Source organism: Ziziphus jujuba, chromosome 9 (genome assembly GCF_031755915.1).
Source record: "Ziziphus jujuba cultivar Dongzao chromosome 9, ASM3175591v1".
In the NCBI taxonomy this organism is placed as follows: domain Eukaryota; kingdom Viridiplantae; phylum Streptophyta; class Magnoliopsida; order Rosales; family Rhamnaceae; genus Ziziphus; species Ziziphus jujuba.
The window spans coordinates 14,226,064-14,239,372 of NC_083387.1; the positions used below are offsets into that span (position 1 = coordinate 14,226,064).

At 32.8% G+C, this 13,309-nt stretch overlaps 1 pseudogene; it reads left to right on the forward strand.

Moving 5' to 3' along the window:
• The first annotated feature begins 7,749 nt into the window (after window positions 1-7,749).
• Window positions 7,750-13,309, forward strand: part of LOC107426932 (endo-1,4-beta-xylanase 5-like) — a 29,490-nt pseudogene continuing 23,930 nt past the window's right edge.

The following is a 13,309-nucleotide window of genomic DNA, read 5'->3' on the forward strand; positions in this document are numbered from 1 at the left end:
ATAATTTAAAAACTGATATGATATCGGAGATGGCATTGATATATTTATTTAATTCAGAACAAATGTTTCATATAAGATGAAAATAAGAAGTAAGAGAAGACTTTAAATAAATAAATAAAAAATAAAAAATAAATAAAAATAAAAAAAAGAAAGAAATGAAAAGGAAGAGTAAGAGAAGAAAAAAGAAAGAAAATGAAACTCGAGTCCATGAATTTGGGTAGACAAAATAAATCAAGAAAATTATTTTCTATGTATGATATATATTGCCAATGTCAGACGCTAAAAAAAAGAAATGATGGTGGGCATGTTTGACGTGGTTTTTGAAATGGTACTTATAGATTATAGATTTTAAAGTTTAAAAGAAGCTTCTAAAATGTTTGAATAATTTTTTTTTTTTTTAAAGTTTCAAACTTTCATAAAGCTTTTATCCAAAACTAGTAAAAATGCCACTTTATGTAAAACTTCACCAAAAATTGAGATACCACCTCCACAAGGTTTACTCAAGATGATAAACAGATCTCTTGAGCTTACAAAATAAATTCTTATTCTCCACTACTTGGAAGCCATATACACATTTGAATACAAAATTCCATTTACAAAGTAGTTCTAATATCCATATAATACAGCTCCAAATCAAATTATCCATAGTTACCTTAATGACTCTAAAAAAAATTTTTGTGGATTCATGAGAGAACATCTCTTTATAGTCAATTCCTTCTTCTAACTAAACCAATCGGTAACAAGTTCAATTTATACCTGTTAACTTGATTAAAGGAGTTTCTTTTGGTCTAACAGACCCATTTGCATCTACAAGTTTTGCTATCTTCAGGTAACTAAATCAAATATAAAACACTAAACTGCTTATTGGCTTCTTCACAAATAACTAGATCCAACTCATTCACATATACTAAACTAATGTTCCTACAAATAAACCTCATAATCACCAAATATAACAGATTTTCAAACCCTCTGTGACCTTCTCAAAAGGCACACATTACCTTTAGCTGTAACTAAAATATCTCATTTTATCTCAAGGGGTTTAATACTAACTACTAGTTACAAAATTATTGGATCAACAATACTTCTGGAATGAACATCAATAGTAGGAAGCAATACACTTTCCTTTCCCAAAAAAAAAAAAAAAAAAAAGAATTTTTGAACCCTTGCTCTCATCAAAACTAAAACACCTTTAAAATAAATAAACAAGTTTGGATTAAGGATACTGATTGTGAAAGATGAATAATAAAATCTAGAAACCTCAGATCCTTTATGAGAACCAACAAAATAATCATTAAAGGTTTTAGAGTCTAACTTCTTAATATCGAAATTATACATCATAACATTAACTTTATAAACCCATACACAAGAAAAGGTGTAAACTAGTTATAACTTACCATCCACAAGAAAAATTGCAAATTAAATTTGTCAACGCACACCACACTATATCCATCAAAGTGCAGTTCTTTCTTTTAATTACACCATTTGCTAAAGAGTGTTAAGTATTTTAAACTACATATTAATGCCACACTCAAACAAATAAATTACGAAAGATATCAGATTCTGTCTAATCTCATCATGTCTACCATAATATTCATCACTCTGTCAAACTTCATAGCCTTCAAATTCTTATTCTTTTAGAGCTTTATTTTCATCTTGAGCTCCTTAAAGACAACCAAGAAATCTAATTTCTCACTAATAATCTCAACATATCCATAATAAAATAAAGTTATCAATATAGGTAATGAAATATGTATATATATATATATATAATCTCTCAAAGCAAGTAGTATACAAAATACATAGAAGTTAATACTGTAACATAAACAATTATTACAAATGCTGGCTCATACTACTGCAACTATAGCGGTAACAACAACAAAACAAGGAAACTAACAACTTATAAGCCAAATTATCATAAAATATCACATAAAGTCTAAATAACTTATCATCTTCTATTAAGCCATCAATTTCCAACAGTTGATACTCCTTACCAAAATCCTTATCAAGGTCCATGAGATCGATATAATAAAAGGAAAGTTTCAAGATAAGCTCATTCACAACACTAACTCCATCATACATAATAGTGTTCAATAAATCCAAATAGTAGTGTTTTTCAATTTATCAAAATTGATTAATTTCCTACTAATCTCAAACAACTTAATAATGATATTCATAGAATATAATATATATATATATATATATATAATATAGAATCATGCATGTGATTGTCCATGACCATCACATAGCACTTATACAAGTGCTTGAGGTCCTTATACAACATTTAACCTCGGCAATATTATAAATATTTGGTATCTTTGGTGGAGCCAAATCTAAAGCTAAATCTAGCTTTACAAGGGTCAAACATTGTTTCAAAATTTTTAACAGCTTTTAATAATAAGTTTATTCAATTTTTATTATGGCATTCATAGGCAGAATATTAAAGATGCTCCCAACCATGAAATAGCAAATAACGAGGAAGTAATACATCATAAGAACTATGCAAATGCTATCTTTCTAACCCCCTTCACTCATATCAAAACACATAACTTCGCTAGGGTCCTTATAGCACAAAATACCCATACACAAGCCAAGGACAGTCCACCAAATCACCACAATCAAATGTATTGTACTAAGTCACCGATAGAATAACTTAAAACCTACAATTCATGGTATTTAATCAACTTTCACTTGCTATTCCAAGCATCCTACCAAGTAATTAAACCATCGATATAAAAGTCTAATCACCCGTATAGACCGTGGTTCGTAAGTGGGAGAGAATGAGTTACATTGGCAATTTCATGAAATAGGCAAGCCAAGTTTTTTTTTTTTATGATAGGTATATACTTAGCATCCTATCTACTATGCCAACTATAGGTTGACACACATAAATTAAACAAATTAAACCTCACTATAAGTGAGTATGTAAATTACATTTACTATGTCAACTTTTATTACTTGGCAATTTCATAATATGGACAAATTACATCTCACGACATGTGAATACTTAAAATTCCATACCATCATGCCTACTAAGTATTAAACCTCATGACAATTCATGGTTTAGACATACTAAATCTTGTGACAGGCAAGCACTTAGTCAATCCTCACCACTATATCAAACATAGTATAAAGCTTTTCAATGAGCAATTAACCAACAATATTTAATTCAAATCTTGGGCATTTTAATTAAATAAGCTGGGAATGGAGATAAGTTCATATAAAATAACAATAACCAAATAAATGAATGAATAAATAAATAACATAACATAACATGAAGTTTCAGAATGAATTAAATAAATAAATGAATTTTCCTTTTTTTTCGGTTGCTGACGTCAGCATACTGCATCAAACAATCTATCATTCAAGTCTTCCCCATTTTCCAAGTAAACAGGTTACATAACCTATAGTTTTGACCCACCGATTTCTCTCATATCTGGTGTCTGATTTCAATGATTCCACTGCTGTTTTATTTATTCGGACCGCTGCGACAGATTTCCAACATCAAATTGGCCAAGAGTAGCCCATAAGCTGATGGCCAAACTCAACAGTAGGTCAACCATGGATTTCACACTGTTGCCGAATTTCACATGATTTCAGGCCAAAATTTATGCCACTAAATCACTCCATTCAACCCAAAAATCAATTTCCAACGTAGCCTAGGTCATGAATTCACGCAAAACTGATTTTCCCAAAATTTTGCAAAAATACAATATACTGTGTAAACCATTTTATAGTGATCCCGATATTGAAATTTCGTAATTTTTTGCACAACTAATAATAATATGTATATGTTTATTTCAATTAAACGGCTTTAAAAGATCGAAAGCAGTTAATTGATAAAATCCAAAATTTAATTTTGATCAAATAAATATCGTTCATTATGCAGAAATAGAATCCCAATGTTTCCACAATACAAAACACATAAAATACATATAAAGATACAGTTTATTGATTTATGTATCTTGGCTCTTATACCAATTGTTAGTGCTACCATAACAATGAACAATTAATCATATATCAATTACAGTACTGTAAACCCAAAATCTATACACATACATATATTGTATTAGATGTACTAACCTTTTCTACACAACCATTGATTCATCATATTCTTTAAATCTTTTAACATGCAAAAAAAACATAGAAGTAACATAGGAGTAATGCTTAATGGATACACTCCTTTCTAACCTTTCTCGATTAAGTTTACACCAAAGAGGCATCATAGACGCCTTAAAATCCTAACCACACAAAATGTGTATCGTATATTATACTAGTGACTCATTCCCAATTTATTTATATATATACAAAATAATTAATAAATAGTAATAGTAATAATAATAATATAATACAATAGAATATAATAATAATATAATAATAATAAAGCAGGAAATAAGTCAATTGGGCTTCTAGAGAGAGTAGTTCTTTCAATCCAATGGGCCAACTGAAGTATTGAGAGTGTGTGCTCAAGGGCTCTCTTGAAAAGTTCAATATATAAGCCAGTCCCCGTACTGGTATAAACAAGAGTCATATGATTATGGCTAGTCCACACAAAATATCTAACACATCAAACCAATAAAACTGTTATTACCATAAAGATTCATTTCAAATCAATCCACAACCTATCAAATCATGAACTTTCTAGTATTCATTCCAAACTTTCCTTATTGAATCTCATTTTAATTATTTTATCTTATACAGTTAGCACCCCACTCTCTAAATATAAAGAGTTTCATTTTAGGAAGTAAATATTTGTTTCAATATCCCAGCCATATAACTTATTACCCCTTATGGTTGATTAAATGGATGATTCCCATTGCATAGTCATCAAGGAGCCATATATGCTTACTTTAAATCTAATCCGGTAGAACAATCTTAGCCACACATTCAAATTATATGTCTTAAATCCTGACCATTTAAAATAAGCTTAAAACCCTTACTTATTTTCATTTTTACTATTTTATTTTCATTTTTCACTAGTGGTTGATCCAAAAGGTTTCTCACAAATGCTCTCTTTGCTTATCTCTAAATCTCTCTTAATTCCTCACCTATGAAGAGATTCTCGTAGGACCAACTAATTTCCCTTAATTTGGTTGGAGTTTCATTCAAACCTTCATCCATCATTCTTTGAGTTCTTCATTTATTCCAAGTACATCTCTTTTCCAATCATGTTTGAAAATTTCCTATTTATGGTTTCCAATTATTTATGCTAAATTAGATGCTTCTAGATTAACATCATGAATGATGAAGATGCTAATTTAAACTCAGCCTCGTTAGGATTAAACAACACCATAACAAGAATCCATGGACCATCTAGGGAATCCTACTTGCTTTGTAAGTAACAATTGCCTAAAAAAAATTGAAATAGATATAAAAATCTATAACTTCTTCCATAGGGCAGAATGTCTCCATTAACAACTCAATCCTCGACCTAATAGAAAGCTATTGCAACGCACAAGTTTAGGTGACAAAAAGGCTTGGAAAGAGAAGTATTTCTTTGTCCTTACCCAAAATTGATAAGAACATCTTGGAATCGTTTAAGTATGATTTCTTGGGTAGATGCAATTTCATTCATATCATCCCTATCTATTTCATGCTCTCTAACCATTCTCAATTTTGATTTCATGCAAATAATCATTTGAACTACAAATTGAGGGGGCTAAATGAGACATAACATCAAATTATTTCGATACTCCAAGATTTGAATAAATCAAATCTAGTTTGAAAGAAATATGCAAAGAAATTCCCACAGGGTGTCTCAATCAAACCTCCTCCTATTATCAAAGTTTCTAAGATTGATTGGTTGAGACATTGCAACTTTATTGTTAACAACCCTCTTCCTGAATCGTGGACACAACTTTGGAGAAACCTAAGTCCCGATTTACTTGGCTTGAACATAAAACCCCACACATGAAAGGTTTAAACTGCTAAAGAAGCTAGGAGGAAAAAACAAATACAAGAAGAAAGAAAGAAGGAAAAGCTAACTTTAAAACCAGTGGCTAAGAAACCAAAGCTAAATCCTTCCAACTTTGATGAGAATCCACCCGTGCCCACACAACCGACAACCCGCTGGGGTGCTGACGCGATACAGATGAAAACCAGCCCGATCACTAGGGCTCAAGCTAAGAGATTTAAGGACAACCTAGATGCCTTTATAAAGGGAGTAATTAATTCTCAAAAGAGCTTCTCAATACTCAAAAATACAAGATCCGTTTTAAGCATCCAAGTGGTGGAGGCCAATACGAACCCGAGTAGCTGTTTTAGTACAATTATAGACTCCGGGCAGCGAGAAATGGTTCCAACACTTCATGGATTCGATGAATATCTTTAAGAAGTCATAGAATCAAGAAAAGGCAGCAGCTAAAGCATCCAAATAGGTGGTGTACGCATAGGAGGAAGTTTGGCCAATTTCACTGTATTTTGTTTCTGGCTTTACTGTATTTTGCTGAGTTGGCTTTTTCTATTTGTTCCAATCAAGGGCAACATGTGGGACTCAATGATAATCCGATTTGGCATCCTACAAGGCATATGGAAGCTAATTTGGAGCTTAAATTGGTCAAAGATTGGTCAAAGATAGCTTAGTCAAAAAGATAGTTATTTAGTTTCCTAATTTGATTTTAACTTTTCATTTTAGGAAATTAGTCTTTTATTTTATTTTTATTTATTTATTTGCTGGAAAAATAAACTTAGGAAAGTTACTATTTTATTATTTTCAATGTAAATGAATTAATTCCTAATCCAAAATAAAGGAATTAATTAATCCAAATTAGAATTACGAAAGGAGTGAGAATCGGCCAACAGTAGGTTTCCTATTCTTTGGTGGCCGATTTTGTCCTATCTTCTGAGGTTTTTTGTTTCAAGTCTTGAACCTATTTAAGGGTTATTTTTCAATGAGAATGAAGCTTGAATATTTTACAGAAAATCTATTATGAAGTTGAATTTCTCTTTGTTTTCTTTGAACACCTAAAACACCATTAGAGAGTGAATGTTTTAGTTTTGACTTATCAATAGGATATCCATCACTTATTGTGGCGTCTTTATTATACCAAGGTTTTTAATCACAAGTTGGTTAGGGGTTGAGGTCATTCCATTAAAATCTGAGATATCTGGGCTAATATAATATGAGTTTAGGCACGTGTCAACTTAGGTTCGTATCAAACTTACCCACCACTGACCAATATGTTGTCTATGCAAGAAAATTTTCCTACCAACAATCTTATGGCTAACCCAAATGGGGCAAATTGCCTCCATTTAAAAGAAGTAAAGAGAAAATTAATGAAAAAAATAGAGAAGATTAGAGTGATATGGCCGAAAGAAACAAGTTTTCAAGAAAACTTTGGAAACCATACATCCATTTAAAACTAGCCAGTGCCATCTTTGGATCGAGCTTCAATTGACTCAGTGAATGATCCAACTCTAAGGGGAAATTCTCTATCTTTGTTATTCATGGTGACTTCTCATCCTTTTTTACAGTTTGAAATATTTAATTGCATATTTGACAAATAAAAAAAGTCATTTCTTCCAAGCCTTCCAGAATGAAGTCATAGCATCTGAAAGACATGCCAAAACTAAGAAAGAATTGCAAAGAAAGAAAATGAATGTCAAAACCTTATTTGAAGGCTGATAACTTAGCTCATGACAAAGGTCAAAATGAAGAAGAAAAAGTTTAAGGCTAAAATCACTCATCAGTGAACCCAACTAGAAATTAAAAAGAAGAATGTGAAAAAAGCATTGAAGGCTGCTGATGATAGCATGGGAATTGGTGTCTTGAAAGGTCATCATGAGCTAAATAAGGACATCCTTATTCACAAGAAAGAACAATCAAAGTTAAACTGGTCCAAATTGTAGAACCAATCAGGCTTTCTATGATATCTTTTAATTTTGAAGATTCAAATGATGATAAGGTGACCGAAAAAAGGATTAATGATGGAGATGAAGTCTCCAAAGTGGCTAAAACAAGTGGTCCATCTAGAGCACAAGAAGTTGAAGAGATGATTAGCATTGATGAGGTTTTGGAAGATACAACCAAGGTTGCAATCAACACTATACCCAAATAGATTCTATTTTATGTTTTGACTTCTTTTTGTAGCCTTAATGGTTTTCTTTTGAACTCTTTCCTCAATTTAGGAACTAAATATCTAAAGTTATAATATGTCGTCATGTTATATATTTGGCAGTTGAAGTTGTTATATCAACCTTAATCTATTTCAATTTCATTATTTGGCTAAAACCACTTTGTATTGGCCAAAATGAAATGGTTGCAGCTTTTGTTCATGTTATTATGCTTCTATGTTATTTCCTATTGAAGCAAAATAGGAGCGACTAACATAGAATATGCCATGTTTTAATTCCTTATTTGTCTTCTTCTTTTTTTTTTTTTTTTTTTTTTGGCTAGAATCAAATTTATATTGGCCAAATAATAATATTTTATTTTTGCACTTTTTCCATCTTACTTCTAAAAAAATACCTAAGTGTCTTATGACTAATCTTGAAAGAAAGACCATCATAATGAACTATTATATGGCACTATGATTCATAGCTTTCCCAATCCAAGATCCCAATCTAAGATTAGTTCGCAGTTTTTCCGAATAACATCAGTATTCAGCTTATAGTCATTCCAACCTTAGGCCAGTTTGTAGTCATTCTGGTCTAAGATGAAATTGTCCTCTTCCTAAAATGCTTTCAATTTGAAGATTTTCCATTTTTCGTTTCAGACTAAGATGACACAACTTTAGCAATCACATATAAACAACCATAATGCAATGAAACAAGTATGAAATGAACAAGCATGTGACTACTATTTAAAAATTTGACAAAAAGTTTAAAAAACATTTATCAAATATTTAAAAAATAGGAAAGGTACTAGGATACCACTAGCCCCCCTTCAATTCCAAAAAAAAAAAAAAAAAAAAAGAAGGAAAAGAAACAAGCATGAAGGATGTAGTTGACCTTGTTAAAACCTTAGGGAAAACCTTAATAAGGAAAAAGAGTACCAACAGACACAATGAAGAAAAAAACACATAACCAATTATGTAGAAGAATATCTTCCAAGACATTCTAAATTCCAAGTGCAGGGGATCTCTTTCCTTTCTAAATTTTCTAACTATATGCTTTAGGATGAGGAATTTGAATGATACAATAGGGTCCTTCCCAATTGGGCCTAACCATCCAAAGTTGGTTTCCTTAGAGTTTTGAACACTTTTCATTGTATCAAGTCTCTGACTCAAAATTAACAAACAGATAGCAATTGCTTCTCTTTTTTCTTATGATTCGTCCAATGCATGGGCCATTAAAGTATCATTCTTCTTTTCGAGTTGGCCACTAGTTCGAACTGTGCTCTTAGAAACTTCTGTTGGTATATATCAAGACCCTCCTAGAATTCGCTACCAAAACTCTAGAGTAGCATTAACTAGTGGAACCCCATCAGAGGTTTTACAGAAAATCTAACAGCATCTCCCCTAAATGTTGGACTTAACCCAAGAATCTCTATACATAAATACACTCCAAAAATATAATTGCCTTATTTCTCCCACCTTAGTACACAAATTTTATATTTTTACATAGTAATTGTAAAAACATTATCATTTCACATGCATAAAAATAATAATAAATTTTCTTTGATTAATTTACACCATATATTTTAACAGAAATTAAAACAGCACAAATAACATAAATTTAATTCCCAAAAATATGTTGGAATATATATCACTCACCTAAATACATGGGTCACTCCAAATCCTCCATAGAACTGATCACTTAGTTAACACAGGTGCCTAAAATATCAACAAAAATACAATACCCATTAAAATAATACTTTTATAGGGTATTATATGCACTATTTATTCAAAGAAAAATTAACACAAACATTGACTAAAATTAGCAATCTATATACCAAAATGAAGCTTAGAGTATAAGGATTGCAAATTATGTTTTATTGTCAAAAAGATGGCCGGCGGTAGCCAGGATGTCACTTGGAAAATTTAGTTAATGCTCTCAAATCTCGCAAAGTAGCTGCAATTAAGCAATCAAACCTCAAATTTGGGTTCATGAGGGTCAAAATTAATGGAAAGAAGTGGCGGGTTGACCCAAAAAACCAGTGAGCGAACACCATCAGTGAAAAAAGTATCCAGTGTTGGCATGTCTGCCATCCATTGGCTAGGAAAATTTAAAAGAGGGTCAACTTTTAGTGAGCAAGGAAATAGAGGCTGTAGTGAGGCAAGATGGTGGTCGAAGAGAGAGAGAAATGGACCAGTAAAGCCAATAACTACCGTCACTAAAAATGGCCCAATCCTAATGCATTACTAGTGATATTGCCAAGATTTTTTATCGGCTGGTCGGGTTTGAGATGGTCTTCATAATGGGACAGTGGGTCTAGCTGGTTAATGACTAAAAAGGGGCAAACTAAAGGTGGTCAACAGTCTCTCTATCTCTTTCCTCCCTCTTGGTTTCTCTCCTCTTTCCCCTATCTCTCTTTCCAGATGGCCCAATAAAAAATCACCCATGGTGACATTTTACACTCATAAATTTTGTTAGGGTGCTGACATGTGGTGCATACAAGTGGGGATTCAATCATCATATTTTTCACATGTGTAAAAAATATACCCGGTAAAACCAGTCCCGAAAAATAATTAAAATTTTACAGTTCTATGACTTTTAAACCATAAGTCCAAATTAAGCATGCTGCTAGTCCACAAACTCATATCAATGAGTATTACACAATGGTATACAAGTTAAACCAAAATCCATACAAATGAAAAGTTAAACTTTGTCTCGCTCAATCAGCTTAGACCATAATTTGTTTTTATCATAACTTTTTAATCGCAACTCTGGTTTTAGTCTACGAACTCGAGTCGATGCGTACTTTTCCACAGTACTTTGGTCAAAGCAAAATTTGTTTCATAACAAAAAGTCAACTATGGGATCTACTTGGTCAATCCCAATCAACTCTAGTCAAACTCAGCCAAAGCACTAAAATTTCTGGTACATCTCGGTAGGGGTATTACAATCTACCCCTTTACAAAAGTTTCATCCATAAAATTTCGTGCTTCGTTGAAATAGATAAGGGTACTGGATCCGCATACTCATTGGGTTTCCATATTGTTTCTTTAACCAAATTATTCCTCCAAAGGACTTTGACTAAGGGAATGGTCTTATTGCAAAGCACTCACTCTTCACGATATAAAATATGCACTAGCTGCTTCACAGAAGATAAGTCTTCCCGTAGCTTGATGTTTGGTGTCTCAAGCTTGTGTGACTGATTGGAGATGTACTTCCGCAACATAGAAACATGAAATAAATTATGCATTTATGCTAGCTCATTAGGCAAAGCTAACCTATATTTCACTAAGCCAATCCTCTCGATTATTTCATATAGGCCTATATAGCGAAGACTTAACTTCCCTCATCAACCAATTGCATAACTACTTTCTATGGGGACAGCTTAGAAAATACTAAATCACTGACTTTAAATTCGAGGTCCTTCCTGCATATATCTACATAGCTTTCCTATTGATTTTGCACAACCTTTAGTTTATCTTAGATGACTTTCACCTTGTCCATGGTCATCTGTGAGTAATCAAACTTAACCAAATCTTCCGATTTAATTAGCTTTTCTTCACCCACCTCACTCCAACAGAATGAGGTCCTGTACTGCTTCCCATACAATGCCTCATATAGGGACATCTTAATGCTTTCTTGGTAACTATTATTTTAGACAAATTCTACCAATGGTAGTTGCTCATCCTACTTTCCTTTAAATTGCATGATGCAAAACCCTCCAAGGTCTAAATTGTCGGCTTTAACTGGCCATCAGTCTGTGGGTGAAAAGTGATGCTAAAATTCAGTTTTGCTCCTAATGCATTTACCAAATTCTAGCACAACCTTGAAATGAAATATGGATCTCAGTCAAATATGATGCTTATAGGTACCCTATGTAGACTCACTATATGGTTCACAAATAACTCAATCAAATTTTCTAGAAAGAACTATTCTCGCACAGGTGAAAAATGTGTTGATTTAGTGAGTCGATTGATAATCACCCATATACAATGATACCTCTTTGCTATGGGAGAGAGTTTAAATACAAAGTCTATAATGAGGAGCCCCCACTTCCATATAGGGATAAGTAAAGGTTGAAGTTGTCCTAAAGGCTTTTACTTCTCGACCTTTACTTGTTGACAAATCAGACACTTTGATATGAATTTTGGGACTTCTCTTTTCATGGCAATCCATTAGTAGCACTTTACCAATGTTTGGTATATTTTAGTACTCCCTGAATGCATCGCGTACATCGAACTATGTACTTCCTCCAAAACCTACCTTTTAAGCTCTAGTATATCGAGAACACAAAGCCTATCCTCGTACACTAGGACTCCATCCTTTCTAACAAAGAACTCCGGGTTGAGCCCTTCTTCCATCTTACTTTTGATCATTCTCCATTTAAGGTCTTCCATTTAGACTTCTAGAATAATCCACTAGCATTGGCCGCATCTAAAAACTTGTTAAAAATACACCAGAATGATACATATGCATCACTACTTCCAACTTCTTTAGCTCAATTATTTGAGGAAGTTAGACAGATTGTACTTAGGCTAGAGATTCAGTAGCTTTCCAACTTAAAGCATCAGCTACCACACTTGCTTGGATGGTAATCGATCATGCAGTCATAACCCTTCAATAGCTTCATCCACCTCCTAAACCTCATATCTAATTCCCTCTAAGTAAAAATATACTTAAGGCTTTTATGGTCAGTGTAGATTTGGCTTGTGGTTGCGTACAATGCCTTCAAGTCTTCAGAGTGACAATTACCATAGCAAACTCCAAATAATGTGTAGGGTAACTTAGTTCATGCTTCCTTAATTATCACAAAGCATAAGCAACTACCCTTTGGTTCAGCATCAGAACGCAGCCCAAACCCTAATGAGATGCGTTGTAGTAGACATTAAAACCCTCATTCCAATCTGTTAAAGTTAACATAGGCGCCGATGTCAGCCTTTTCCTTAGTTCTTGAAAAATCTATTGCACTTATCCGTGCATTCAAACTTGACCTCCTTCCATGTTAGTTAGTGGAATTGCCCCACTATCTTAGAAAACCCTTTAATAAAATGACGATAGTACCCTACTAATCGAAAGAAACTCTGTACTTTGGTCACTAAGATAGGGTGCTTCCATTCAACACGGCTCTCACTTTCTCATGATCTAGTTAAATACCATTTGATGATACTCTCTACCCAAGGAAACCCACTCTATCCAACCAAAACAGGCGCTTATTAAATTTTTCATATAGTTAATGCTGCCTCAAAGTCCGTAGCAC